A 15,549-nucleotide genomic window follows, 5' to 3' on the forward strand; every position below is an offset into this window, starting at 1 on the left:
TTTACTTTAAGAGCAAGGGGACTCTGTGCCAAAGAAAGTTGTAATGATTAATGCACTTAATGAGTGAAAAAGGGGCCTGCATGCCAGGGATTAATTTTGATTTTCAGATTTCAGTTTTAGGGTGAATTCACACTGAGTAAACGCTAGCTTATTCTGAACGTAAAACACGTTCAGAATAAGCGGCGTCTAAAGCAGCTCCATTCATTTCTATGGGAGCAGGGATACGAGCGCTCCCCATAGAAATGAATGGGCTGCTTCTTTCACTCCGTGCAGTCCCATTGAAGTGAATGGGGAGTGCCGGCGTATACGGCAAGCTCTGCTCATGCCGGAGCGTACACGCCGGCACTCCCCATTCACTTCAATGGGACTGCACGGAGTGAAAGAAGCAGCCCATTCATTTCTATGGGGAGCGCTCGTATCCCCGCTCCCATAGAAATGAATGGAGCTGCTTTAGACGCCGCTTATTCTGAACGTGTTTTACGTTCAGAATAAGCTAGCGTTTACTCAGTGTGAATGCACCCTTAGGAATTTTTTTTTGTCCTTAAAAAGATGAAAATTTCTTTGGATTAACATCGCTCCTTTGGGTTAACATTTATAGATAAAAGGCTGAACTAGATGGACATACTGTATGCCTTTATTCAGTGGTACATAATGTGGGGTACATTCATTATTGCTTGTATTCCACTTCTGTGGATTTAAAAAGTCACAAACTTTGGGTGTGTGACTTTTCAACATAACTTGTCACAAAAATTATTTCCTAAATGGGTTGCATGGTGTGGCCTGGGCCACTGGTGACATCAGATATATGATCATTTAAACCAGTTTACTAGCATAAATGAAGCCTGAAATGTACGTTAGGTATAGACTTCAGTGCAGACACACAACCCCACTGGAAGATGTGACTTGATTATGAGGATGCGGGCGTCTCATCATAGATGAGGTACATTCCCTGGTGGCACAGGGATTAACAAGACCAGCACAATAAATGATGGCCGTGTTAAGCCTTCCTTCCTCCCTTGTTACTAAAGTATAGTAACACTATAGGCACAGAAAGTGGCAGGGAATACAATCTTAACATCCTTAATACTATTATTGTTCCACAGCTTGAATAGCTGATTTATATTTATGTATTTGAGTTGTTCTGCATAAAATATCAGTTTTAACAAGTTACAGTATAAAGCAATAAATATACGTGTGCCAAAAGAAAAACATCCAAATTACAACGGAAATTGTAAGAGGCAAACTTCTTTGAGAACATAAGTTATTGTTCAGTGCAGCTGACAGCATTCTCCGGAATGCTTTGTGATCATTCACCTTTAAATAGTGTGTCGTCAGTGCCGAAAATGCAAGGGAAGAAACAAAGGAAATGGGGAAAAAAAAGAATTGTGATCAGGAAAACAACGAGGCATTGATGTCATCAGGATATGTATATCTGACATTTCTTCTTATGCTCTTTGTGACCTGTATCAAATCCAAAGTACTCTATGGTAAAATGAATGACATCTCTATAAGACTCAATGATAGGAAAAACTATCAGTGGCCTAGATAGATAGATAGATAGATAGATAGATAGATAGATATAAAGATAGATAGATAGAATAGCAGCACAAGGAAAAAGTTGCAGAAACTAAGAAGTAAATATAAAAAAAAAAATAGGCAGCAGTCCAATGTATGATAAAAGAGTTCTTTTTTCGACCCAAAAGTGAGGTGATTCAGTCCACAAAGTACCTCTCTCTAGCGATGGAATGAATACATAGTGCTGATATACAGAGTTGAGTGACATTATTAAGACCACCAGGTAATATTTAGTAACTGCTGTGTGCAGCACGGACAGAAACTAGATGGGTCGTGAGTAACACAATAAGATTCTGGTAGGTTGTCTCAGGTTTCTGGAGCCATGCTGATTGTATTGCATCCCACATTTGCTGGAGGGTACATGGGAGGGAACACAATTTTCGAGGTGGTGCCACAGGTGCGCAATTGGGCTGGGGAATAAGGGGCCCAGAAAAGTAATTGTTGTACATAGAGAAGCCTGTAATAGAGGAAAAGCCAAGACAAACTTGAGAACCTTCAATAGCCTTCCAGCTGTCATGGCAAGGTGTGGCCATGCCCCGCTGGGAAAATAGTGCCTCCGTCAGCTTTGACCAAGGCACTGGGGGCTTTATTGCCAACTATCAGTGTGGACACGGATCCTGGCCAATAGCTCTGAGTTTTTGCTGTATAATACAGCAGTGATTCGAGGCTATAGTGGCTGCTCAGCAACCAAGCGCCCACCATATCTGAATACCCTATATCCACTGGAATAGTATAGTGGATGTTAGGAAGGGAATAGGCCAATTAAAACTGTGGTTTATACCAAACTTGATCAACTAAAATGAATCTGGGAGACAATTTGCCCATTTCTAGCATATTAGAGTGATCCACAGCTACATATTTGATCCCCAACCATCTGTTGACCAATCAATTGTAGCAATACGGTGGGACTAGTAGCACAATCTAATAGGAAACTCTTAAATAATATATATGTATCTTCCCATAAAACATCCAACCTGGCAAACTGATCCTATTAGCAGTATATGCTCTACAAAGAGACAGAAGGGCACTGCAGTAGGCTATTTAGCTAAATAGATGGGTGAAATGTATATTCCCAAACTACTGAGATCATGCATATGCAATGTGCTAAGCATGCAGGCAGTAATGCAGAGTCAGACCTACAGCCTATCCTGTAATAGACATTGTAGGCTTCCGGATATACCTAGGCATTCACTCAGACTGCATGCACATCCACAGTGTAAGGCAGAGGAATATTTACCCTGCAACATCACTGGCTGTCGTTTGGATTTTTATTCATTTTACTTATCACATTATAATAAAAGTTATGTTTAGTCTTTTTCCTTTTTTCAGTTGATAAAAATTAGAAACAACATAATATACGTTTTGTCTTCGTACATTGTCAATCTCTATAGTCGGTGAGTCTCATTTTGCTTTAGAAGTTTCTCTGTGTCCCCACCCTGTCTCAGTGGGGGAATATGATCAATCACATACAATGTAATTTTAAGCTCAGTATGCTTTAGTTCATTAACATTTTTTGAAGCCAGTGAATTAAACAGCTTCTTTCATATCACATAGCGATGTTGACTTAACCTCGTATTAAGGTCCAAAGTTCTCTTCACTATGTATGGTAAATTACATGCACATTGTGATGTGAGAGATGTGTGAATGAATTTCTTTTAACTACCAACCTACAATCCATGCAACGCAAACACAGGAAAAACCCAGTTTTAGCTGATCTGACCATTGACTTCTGAGAACATCTTTCAAAGTATCCACGTCAGCCTGTCAGCCACATCAGATGTAGATTAGTAAATTCAATATTATTTGGTAATCACCTACTTAACATTGGCCAATGTTTACTAATAATTTGTTATATGAATCTGCTTTGTTCATTGTAGGTAGAAATGTATGTTACCCAACTCTGTCTGCTCTTTTGGAACAGGATATAATAATTCTGCTTGCCACATCTGGTTCACTCTGTCATTCACTCATTCATAAACTCATGTTTATGAACAACATGGTTACAGAGTATCCACGGATTTTCCGTTTTTGTTCCAGCTGATGTAAAGTATTCCTTAGTTTACAATTATCACGCAACATGTAAAATTTGACTATATGGAAGAGAGCTAGTCATCTTTTGTGCATAATTATGTTCAAAATGCAATAAATTGTATCCGCAATTGTTGTATATGTTTGTAGTGTATTCCCAATACAATATCTCACTGTATTTGAGATAAGTCATTGCGCTTATAAAGATTATCTGGGAGTTCAAACAGGACAAATAAGTGCAGAGTAAAGCAAAGTATCCCTCCTTACCTCACTTTCTGTGATTCTTTCTATATACTGTGGTTGTTATTACTGGCTCCCCTTATTTATCCATTGCTTTTTACATCAAGAACCTATGTCAGCCATAGTAAAAGAGTTAGACTAACCACATAATAATAGCTTGTGGTGGACCACATTGTTGCATAGTACTTATAGATACTAATGGAACAATGGCAACCAATTTGTTTTGCTATGTTGAACCTCACATTTTCTATGTGGGAGGTGTTGTACAGCCAGATTAGGTTTCCTTGGAAGGATGTTTTTCAAACCATAAAATTAGTATCAGACTGTTTAATAACCCGCTATTCACTATTTGTACATTGCCTACATTGTTTTGTTCATAATTTGAGAATGTATAGGTTTTTAACTTATTGGCGTACACCTATAAATCCTGTAATCTCATATGTCTTTCGGCATCTGTCCTCTTGGCCACACATGTCCAAATACTGAATGTACCACAGGTTAATCTACTCTTCTGAACACAATGTGATTTTGTGCACAGTTACCATGTAGTGATAGTGATATGTTACCTATGTTATTTGTGTGTATGTGTGGTCACTGAGGAGACAGAATTGTAGCCATTCAAGGCGTTTGTTAGCATATGTTTTTGGGTTGAATTGATTTCATCAGAAATTTGAGTCTGTAACCAAACTCTTACGTAGGTTGTATTATTTTATAACCAATTATTTACTACATACATACTAATAAAGTAAGAATAAGTTGAATAAGCAGCTGAAAAACTGTGGGAAGTCAAATACTTCTCTATAGGTTGACTGTGAATTGTAGCTGGAAATTAAAAAAGGGAGCCCAAACGAATATAGCGATATACTCTCAGACAACACAGATATCTAATGACTTCCAGGAAAACTCTGTAACTGCTTATCTCTGATGTATAAAATCATGTATAGCCCTGAGTGACAAGGCTGAGGTTGTGCCCTGGAGCATCTTCTGCTACAATTTACTAACTATCAAAGAATGGAGCAGAAATGAGCGTGATATCTCTACATATGTGAAAGTAATTGGTGGAAAATCTTAAGCTTTCAAGTCTCCAGTCTGCTCAAAACAGAAATGATACAACTTTCCATGTTTATGATGACTTGTATATGACAAGTAAACATGATGTAAAGATTGTGCTCCGTTTCTTCTTTTTAATTTGTATTGAAGTACAGTAGGAAAAGGGAAAGTGAGAACAAGGACCATCAATACGATCAATAAGTTTGTAGATCTATAGTTTATACTGCCCACTGTTTAGATTGGATATAGACATTACATAGTTGTCAGTTGTCACAGCGGAATAAAATAAAATAAGTAGTCGCTAGACACTTGTGGAACTGCTCATCTCTGGGGAAAACAGTGTTGTACAGGTTAAAGTATTTGTCTCACAGTTACTCTCCTAATATGCCTCATTAGAACATATGGGTATCACATGGGGAAAGGGGGGGTCTCCTGTTCAGAACCCCTGTCTGAGCCAGAATGAGGTGCTTTAGGAGCCATTCACATCCATTCAAATGATCAGTTATACGAATATATATATATATATATATATATATATATATATATATATATATATATAATAATGATAAAAATGGATGGAAATTGATGGCCATCCATCTAGATGGAGTCAATGTAAAATAGAAACTGATCAGTTTCAGGTTTTTTTGTGGGACATAGAAGAGTGGAATGCCCTACTTTTCTGTCCTAAAATGGATGGTCATAAGTTTTTTCCATTGCATCTGTTTTTAGCATCAATTTCTTGTATCTGTAAAAATGTTCAGTTAAATTGATGATCAAGAGGTGATGTCAACGGCCCCTCCTGAGCAACTCCTGAATGAGCCCCCAGGATTATAACGTATGAGGGCCCATGGGGATTCCATACCAGCTCAGATGTTTAATAAGCAGTTTTATATTGGTTTTATGTAGTTTTTTTGGTCTATTTTTATCATTTACTTTATGTCCTCAGATTAAAGGTCAATTTTCCAGCTAACACCCTCGCCCCCCTCCAGTCCACCTGTGCTGCTCGTTTAATTCACCTCTCCCCCCGATCTTCATCAGCTGCTCCCCTCTGCCAGTCCCTCCACTGGCTACCCATAGCCCAGCGAATTGAATTCAAGATGCTAACGCTAACATACAAAGCCATCCACAACCTGTGCCCTCCATATATCTCTGAACCAATCTCCTGCTACCTGCCCACACGTAACCTCAGATCCTCCAATGACCTCCTACTCCACTCTGCTCTCATCCACTCCTCACACAACCATCTCCAAGATTTCTCCCGTGCATCCCCCATACTCTGGAACTTCTTACCAAGACACATAAGACTGACCCTCACAATCACAGGCTTCAAGAAGGCCCTGAAGACTCACCTATTCAGGAAGGCCTACAACCTCCAATAACACTATCACCACACTGCCATCTGAACTGTCTCCCCCTCTCCTTCTGTCTCTACCCCCTTCCCCCATAGATTGTAAGCCCTCGCGGGCAGGGCCCTCTACCCCACTGTGCCAGTCGGTCATTGTTAGTATTATATCTACCTGTATATTCTGTGTACTGTATGTAACCCCCAAATGTAAAGCACCATGAAATTAATGGTGCTAAATAAATAAATAAATAATAATAATAATAATAATAATAATAATAATAATAATTTCAGGTAAGCTGTAGTAATCACAAGCAGGTTCTAGTTGTTTTTGTTATTCTGCATAGTAGCAGCTTCTGTTAGCTGATTAGTCAGCTCTTGGTTTTGGTGGGAAAATTTAACAGCTGATAATCTGCCTCAGCAGCAAGTCTAGTCAGCTGATTGGACAGCCAAGTCTAGTCAGCTGATTGGACAGCTGATCGTGCGGCGGGAAATTGAAGATTTCAAAGAAAGAGAGTTACCAACTGAGGTGTCAGATCCCGCCATGTTCAAGTATGGAGCAGCTACCACCCCACTATCCGTTTTGCTTATACCTACAATCATATATGCATTATATACGTATAATGCTTATTATACCTAGCTGATTAAGTGATGTGTTATATTACATCCATAATGTGCCAACTATATGAATCTGACAGAAAAAACCCTATAAACCACTACATAAAAAGGAGGCAAATGGAAATACAATAGGAGCACTATTAGTGCTTTATTACTGGTCTGAAAAACCTACAGCTCATACAAATCCATAATATTGCCATATGTATAAGTCCTTCATTTATTGAAGCTTACATAGTGTAGCAATTATATACATATTCTGCATGCATGTTCTGTATAAAGAATGTATTCAGTTATGTTGGTCCACGTCTCTAATGGAAGTAACAGAATGAAGAACACATTACACATCTGTAATCTCTTAAAGGGATTTTTCAGGAAATATTAGTTATATACAGTAGAGTTCAACAGGGAATGATAAAATAAATAACATGGCTATTCACCGCCACCATTCCCCGATCAGCTCTGATATTTCTTAGTCCCCACTGTTTTCTGCTTCCTGTGTGCTATTCTGACACAGGAAATGCATCCCAAACTAATCTTTGGCTGAAGAGGGACAATGTTGCCGCTAGTGATTGACTAATAATGCATTTCTTGAGTGTCAGACCTGCATAAAGGAAGCAGGAGCGTGTTAGAGCTGGGCATCAGGGATCGGTGGAGATATGTAACCTGGTTAATTATTTTATCACATCTAGCTAAACTTTATTATATATTTATATCTAATATTTCCTGGAAAACCCATTTATATTATACCAAAACTTGAAACAAACTCTGCATAAATCCATGGTGCAGTGTGTGTGCATGAGGAATAATTCTATTTTCGGTCACTATATGACTATTATTTTGCATTGTTTAGCTGTTTTATACTTAACAGACTTCATCTCTAATTTTCAGCTCCTCAATGTCTACCACTGCACAGAAGAAAAGCTCAACTGACTCTCTCTTTTGTTCAAAAGTATTAAAAGGATCATATGGAACATTACAGATGTACGGAGCTGTATTGTTCTGAATAAGTACTTGGAGTGAAATAGAAACTTGCCATTCATCTACTGAAGCTTGTGCCTGTGTCTGTTTTATCTCTCTCACTAAGTTTCTGCAACTCTTTATACTTCTGGTATAAACTGTAATCTGACAACTCTGAGACTTGTTGTCCTGTGTTACTAGAGTAAGACGTATTAGGCAGATATTTCAAAGTTGATGTAAAATTGGAAGCAAGCAAAACATATCTTTATACAGATTTATGCAAAGTTTATCTTGGCACAAATGACTTTCTGTAGAGTAATACTGTATCACAGAACACAACAAAAACTATTAAAATTGTTGAGTTAGAGTTCTTTATCACAGTGTACCATAGCTAAAAGTGGTGTCTGTGCTATAAACAAATGTTTAAACTCCTGCAAATGGCTTTATTTTAAAAAATTTAACACACATTCACAAGACAAATCTTGTGAGATTTACCCATCTCTAGTCACTTATCCTATTATTTGCATTTTGGCTAACTGGCTATGTTAAGGGATCCACAATGCTAGTAATACAGTACCTAAAGGCAACACATGAGTATTCTTTTTCTTCCATTTCTTAAACTTTGTTACATTTTTAAAGGGTGCAAGTGTTAGTATATACAAAATTCTTTGTCACCACAGTCACATGCAATAGAGAGTAGCATGCCTGAAATGCATACAAAATTCCTAAATTTACTGCAATTTCACTTGTTCTATATTGGTGGTTAACATTGTCTGTTAAATAGTTACTTTACCTTGCAAAGTTTGTGTTATCTTCAAAGTAAAGAGACCTGAAGGAGTAATCACTTTTAATACTTATCACGATAAAGCTCCTACTGTACTTTCTACGTTTCTACATGACTACCCTTGCATTTGAAAGCCATAGTTATAACATTAGCTGGTGTACGTGGTTTGAGTCCTCCAGGCTTTCTCCAAGCTTAGGTAACTATATTTCCATTGCACAATCCAAATAATTTTCTTGCATTTCTGATGTTGTGGAACACTCTGACATGTATTGCCACTATAATCACTGCACACTTGTCCTCAATGGCAAACTCCTTAATTGAGAAGTTCCAAAACTGAATCATATAGTTTGTTGTAAGTAATGAAAATTCTAAAAGAGAAAACAGTAAATGTTTTAAAGTAGAAATCCTATTGTAAATGAATATTCAGTTTTGGGTGGAGTGCAAATCATTTTTCCCACTTATCTACTGTGCATCGCTGTTTGGAAGCTGTACAAGATAAAGAACGAGCTGCAATAGAAAGAACATTATGCAAGGTCACAATTTCCCTTTAAGCTTTTTCTGCACAAGCTGGTAAAAAAAGAAAATCAAGGAAAGCCAAAATTCTTTCTGGACAAATCTGAAAACCAAAATGCAAGCAAGCCTGACTTCAAATAATGTTATAGCCTTATGTTTGCCATAAACATACATCAAATTCACCGATACATTCACCTTATTTATGAGACAGTATATAATATTATAAGTGACAGCAGGATTTTACTAAAGACAGAAGTTGTCTGACCAACTGATTTATTTTTATGAAATGAGTAAAAGTCAGGACAGAGGGCTGGTTGTGGATTGTGTTAGTGGACTTTACAAAAGTGTGTGAGACACTGTCCATATAGACATATATTGGGAAAATCAGGTCTATTGAGTTAGAAAATGTAGTTCATTATTGGATTGAAAACTGGTTGAAGGATTGTGTTCTGAGAATTGTGGCTAATGCGTGCTACTCAGACTCTTATATAAGTGTTGTACTCCAAGGTTCAGTGCTGGGTCCTCTGTTATATAACTTGTTTATTAAAGTTATACGAGAAGGGATTAATAGTGCGGTCAATACCTGTATTACAGTGCAGTAAACGCAGTAAATACAATGTGTGTCTCATTTGCGCTTCTCTTCTGTCATGCCCATTCCCATCTCTTGGTTGACCTTGATGGACAAAAGTCTTTTCTCAACCATACTGTCTAACTATAATGATAGCAATAGATGGTTTGTGGGGATCTATCAAAAGCAGTCTTAATAGTCCCTGTGCCACTAGGGAATGTACCTAATCTACAAGCAGATGCATGTCTCTTCATAAATCAGGAGCATCATCTGGCAGTCCTTGTGCTAGTTGTGAAAGGTATCATTTAGATGAGTGCTAAATCTTATAGAGCACAAAATGTGCAGATACAATATTACTAATAAATATTACTATATTATATACCACCCGAGTGAAAAAGTGTTTGTTTTTTTTGGTTAAATTAATTTGTGAACGCAGAGAATTAGGACCATGTAGAGCTTGCTTTCTACCTGAACTCTCAGAAATGGAAAGCATATGCAGTATAAGTTAAACAGCCTGACACGACCTTATGCTTCAAGTTAGGCTCTCTAGGAGGTTAAAGCTATCACATATGGTAACTTAAATAATGTCCTGGGTGGAGTGTTAAATTTATTTTGAAACTAAGGTTAAATCTACATTTACAACCTAAAATCAGTCATGCCTGTAGATGGGAAAGGTTGATCCTTCACATTTTCATGTCCAAAGTGGAATGTATGGGCTAATATTTACATGTAGCTAAATTGCCTGTCAATATTAAAACAACATATGGGATTGAAGAATTCCCTGAAAAATGTAAACTATTTCTTACTAATAGCTTTATAATGCTGTAAGAATGTATTGAATACATAGTTTTGTGTACTACTTACACTATACTGCACATGTAGTACCTAAAGTACAGTCAGTAACATTACCAAAGATACATAAAGTAACCTGCCTACAATGGAAACATAAATCCTGTCTAAATATACAGAAGGATTTACTTGTCAAAAGTAAATCAACATTTAAAATCTCAGCTTTAAAACCTATAACAAATTAAGATAACACTTTCAGAATTGTAACACTGTCAAGATTGTGTATCTTTATAGTTTTATTCAAATATATAGTGTATAAATTATATAGTCTAGAGATGTGCAAACTTACGCGGTGCAAGCTGGGTACGACCGGAATATCTCAAATTGTTCGGATTTTGACAAAACCAAACAATTTGGGATTCATCTTGGACAAACTAAAATGGCTGCCCTGACATGCATTACAGTAAAATATTATAGTCTTGGGCCCCCCTCAGACCCCAGAGTATAATACATGGAGGCCCAGGGAAGGTGACAAAAATATAAAAACATTCATACACTTCTTCCTTACCTCTTTTGGCCTCCTCATAGTGTCCACCACTCTGTCTCTGCCTACTGTGTGATGTCTGGCGCTCTGTGATTGGATCACCAGCAGTCACATGGGCACACCGAGCATCATGACATCATGACACTCATCATTTCCCTATCTCTGCTGTGTCTGTCCAACTTTACACTTTCACAAACTTTGTTGAGAACTCATGGTAGCATAGGTCCCAATTTGCATAATTAATTAAGAAACTTAATTAACATATATCAATACTTAACCCTAAAAATAAAGACAAGACAACCAAAAATTCATTTGTGGATGTTATTTGGCCACGGTGTTTATTTAAGGTAACGATAACAATAAATAATTAATCAATCAATAAATAAATAAATAATTAGATAATTAAATAATAATAAATTAATTAATAAAATACTCATAAATACTTTAATAAAACCAAATCCATCAAATAAACTTCTCAATAAAAGTAAAGTCCAATCAGCCTAAGCTGATCGACTAACCACCTTCAAATAAACACCATGACGTCGTTCTTGAAACAATCACCAGCTTTTTTGGGGTGGGCGGGCGGGGACTTGATTGAAGAGGCTCTTTCCGAATGACCCGAACAGCTGATTTCCCAGGTATATATATTCAAATTTCCCGCCACAAAGTTGACAGGCTCCAATCAGCTGACGAGACCCGAACAGCTGATCGCCAGAACATGCCCCTTTAGAAACATCTGGAAGGTCTCGCCAGCTGATTGGAGTTGACCTTTCCCCTACATTCCACTGCCTGAGGTGACTTTGAAAATAGGCGGGAACATTAACCCTTTCACTGCCAGGCAAAACTAAACCACAGATTTCTGAGGAGAAATATTACATTTTATTATATGGTTACCACAGTTTATGCTGTGACCATGCCACCATGAGTCCCCCAGAGCCATTCAGCTCTGTGGGGCCCCCCCAAGATACAAATTCAGTTCATTGCAACATACTAGTGAATCACTCAACAGGCTGCAATTCCCATATCAATCGATTTGTAGCTCAATGGGCAGCATGGAAGACAAGCACGGCAAGGACAGATTTATACTGAGGTTTAGATGGTTCTTTTGGATTCTTTGTAATCTAATGCAGTAATGAGGAAGGCACCATACTCTGTGAAGTACATGAGCACTACATATCCCATGAACTAAACATTTTAAGCAAGCATGTCACAATAATAATCAACAAATACTATGATAATAAACTGAATATTATAAATTAAATCAATGATATAGAAACATTAGGACCCCAGTGAATTAGGAATTAGTACTCAGGCACATGCGGTTTTATATACCACTAGAAAGTCGACAGTGCGCTGAATTCAGCGCATTGTCGGCTTTTATATTATGTGCCCCAGGGCAAGAGATATCTTTTCACTGTCAGAAGGGTCTTCCTGACAGTCTAGCTGGGCTGTGAGGAACGCACCTGCTGACAGTACTCGTCCATAGCCCTGTACTATTAGAGCCATGATGCTGAGCTGTAAGGAATGCCCCACAGTACTAGTCTATGGATGAGTACTGTCAGGAGGGGGTAGCATTGCTCACAGCTCAGTGTCATGGCTGTGTGGTAAGGAATGCACCCCTCTGATGGTACAGAGCTATGGACAGTACTGTCAGGAGGAGTGCTCCCAGCTAGACTGTCAGGAACACCCTTCTGACAGTGAAGAGGTAACGTGCACTGTTGGCTTTCTAGTGGTATGAAACTGCATGTGCCCGAGGACATGAAAGGACTGTTTACATACAGTCTTTATCTAGCTGGCTTGACTGGACTAAAGGTCAAAAAGGGTGTGGTGAGGGAAACACTACACCTTGCTATTGCAACTGGTAAGCCAGAAGTTAAAAGTTTGATCCTCACTTGATCCCTGATATGAGGTTGTATCATATACAGTACATATTTATGCATAGAAAGACATATACTAGATAGGATATATCAATGCTTAAAAATTTATTTCATAGCGATTAGCATTATTGTGCAGCTTTCTTGATATTACGTTATTATACCATCGGTTTTACTGTCTTGTTCTTTAAAGTAAAGAATCCCTGGAATAAATGTAACTTCAACATCTATAATTTTTACTGTAGCACAAAATTGGCTGCTTTCACAAATAATATTTTGGTAGTATTTTGTTTCTGAATTTTTAAGCCAAAAAAACAGGAGTGAACTCTAAATACAGAAAAGTAGAATATAAAGAGACAAAATATTGATCTGCTCTGTGTGCAAGGATTGTGTTTTAGTGGCCTGTAATTGACTACAGGAAAGAAGACTGTTTTATGAATGTACGCCTGATTATAACAATACATGATGCTATCGCTTTGAAGATATCTGGGGTTGTTTGATTTGCCTTAAATAAACAAGCAAACACCTGTCAGACTTAATCCAAAGCCAACAATTGTGTCCTAAGCTAAATCAAACTTGAAGATCTAAGTACAGATGTTCTTGTAAGTTAAGCTACCCTTACACAATAGACTTTAGACTGCTAGCAATGGCTGCTGATGGTTTGATGTACATAAACCTACAACAGTTTGTTGTGTCGTGTAACCATAAACTATGTTGGTCAGAAACCAAATATTGTTGTGTTTGCTATTTCTGGCTATTAGTCTGCTGTGATTTGTGGTACATGGGCTAGACATGCAGATCTTTGAAGGATTTTTGTCCTGTGGGCATTTGTTTGCACTACTATCACACCCACAAAGTGTCCGTCACTTCCTATTTTCAACACTTCATTAACATTGAACAACTTTCATGTATTCTAAGTGTCTGGTGTGGTTGAACCCTCATAGATGTTCATGTTCTCTGTTGTCCAGAAGCACAAGTGTTTTGGAAATATATTTTTGATGCGAAATATAACATTTTTCAGAGAGGGCTGATCATTCGCCAGTCTGTTTCTGGATGGATGTCAATCAAGAGAGATGTCTGCTCACGATTATAAACTTTTACTGTTTACCGTAATGGATTTCAAAATATAATTGACTTAAAATTGCCAAAATAGTAATTTATCAATACAGCCTATGCTAAATTGTATGCATACTACTCTATGAAGTAATAAATTCTTCATATAATATTTGATAGAAGAGCTAGAGATGATTTGAAGTGCTTGGCTTAGTTTCAAGTACCTGTATATATGTAGCAATACAACAGCAGGTTAAATTGAAATGAATATAGTCATGTTTATTTGATTCCGTACAATATTTTGCCTCATTGTATCACTTGCATAGGAGTTATAATACTTGAGGGTCACAGATGCACTTGGCTGAATACAAAGTCTGCTTCGTAATTCTAGTCTGTAGTTGGCAATTCTTAAAAGGGTTTACTAAAAGTTATCTGGCAAGTGAGACACTTAAAGCAATTAAGGGGTTACCGGTTACTGCCCTTTTTTGGAGATCTGAGGAAGTGTTTTTGTTCTCTCTCAGGAAATATATGTTAGCAAAATATTAGAGTCAGTAGTAGCTATCCACAGGAAAATAGAAACAACAGCACTCTCTGCCTCTGGCAGGGTTACCTTTGAGTAGCTGCTGCTAGCTTGATATTTGTACAGGCAGGAAGGTTGAAAGGCTGTAGGCCATTGAAGATGTAATGGCAGAATGTGGCTGGGTCACCTGACACCAGTGAAGCAAACAGAATAAAATGGGGAGAATACAGCTCAGGATGATCAGAAAGTGACAGATGGCAAAAGTGAGAGAATGAAAGACAGAGAAGCTAAAACACATTAGCTCAGAGACACTTGTATAAAGCAGACCAGAACAGGAAGTCAATGAAGCAGAAACAAGCAGAACATCACAAACAAAGAAATGGAACATGATAGATTATTAGCGTCATTGTTAGCTGTAAGGGAGCCCACTACTGGTGACATTATATACATAACTAAATTCTTCTTTCTTAGCTATTTTATTATCTCTACCTACCCTACATGACACAATGTGACCATTGACATAAGTTGGGTGGTCCACAATTCAGCTAAAATAACTTTCTGATGTGTTATAGATACATATTAAAAGATCACAATGGTGAAGTTTATGAGCTCAGACCACCATTACTTTTCAGAATCAAATGGATCAGTCAAATGTTCACACCTCTAAATTCTGTTGCTGAGAATCTGACACAGGAGTCGCTATCGCAGAGTCTGTAGAATTTTCTATCTATACAATGGAAGAACACAACAAACCATGTTATATGTGAATGTGATCCATCAAGCACCATTGGTGTCCACTGTATTCCCTTGCATGTGTAAGTAAAGACTGGAAACATTAAATGGCCCTTAGCATGTGTCTGATTCTTATACCTCTCTACTATGCTTTATAATTGAGACTCTTAAGACATACAATGTTATACATCTCTCTTATTTAACACTGATAAAGTCTTAATTGAGTCTTAATTTCACCATGTGATATCCTACCGTGACATGTTTGTTCTAACTATGCAATGTGTAAAACTTCAATAAATAAGATTTTTGAAAAAAAAAATAAAAAAATGTCTGCTTTCTTGAAACAGAAGTCCTGCCACAAT

General features: G+C 37.5%; 1 long non-coding RNA gene across 1 annotated transcript in view; it reads right to left on the reverse strand.

Annotated features, from left to right (window-relative positions):
- Window positions 1–15,549, reverse strand: part of LOC142203372 (uncharacterized) — a 719,604-nt gene that overhangs the window by 275,583 nt on the left and 428,472 nt on the right. The gene's annotated exons all lie outside the window — the stretch shown is intronic.

Source organism: Leptodactylus fuscus, chromosome 5, assembly GCF_031893055.1.
Source record: "Leptodactylus fuscus isolate aLepFus1 chromosome 5, aLepFus1.hap2, whole genome shotgun sequence".
NCBI lineage: Eukaryota > Metazoa > Chordata > Amphibia > Anura > Leptodactylidae > Leptodactylus > Leptodactylus fuscus.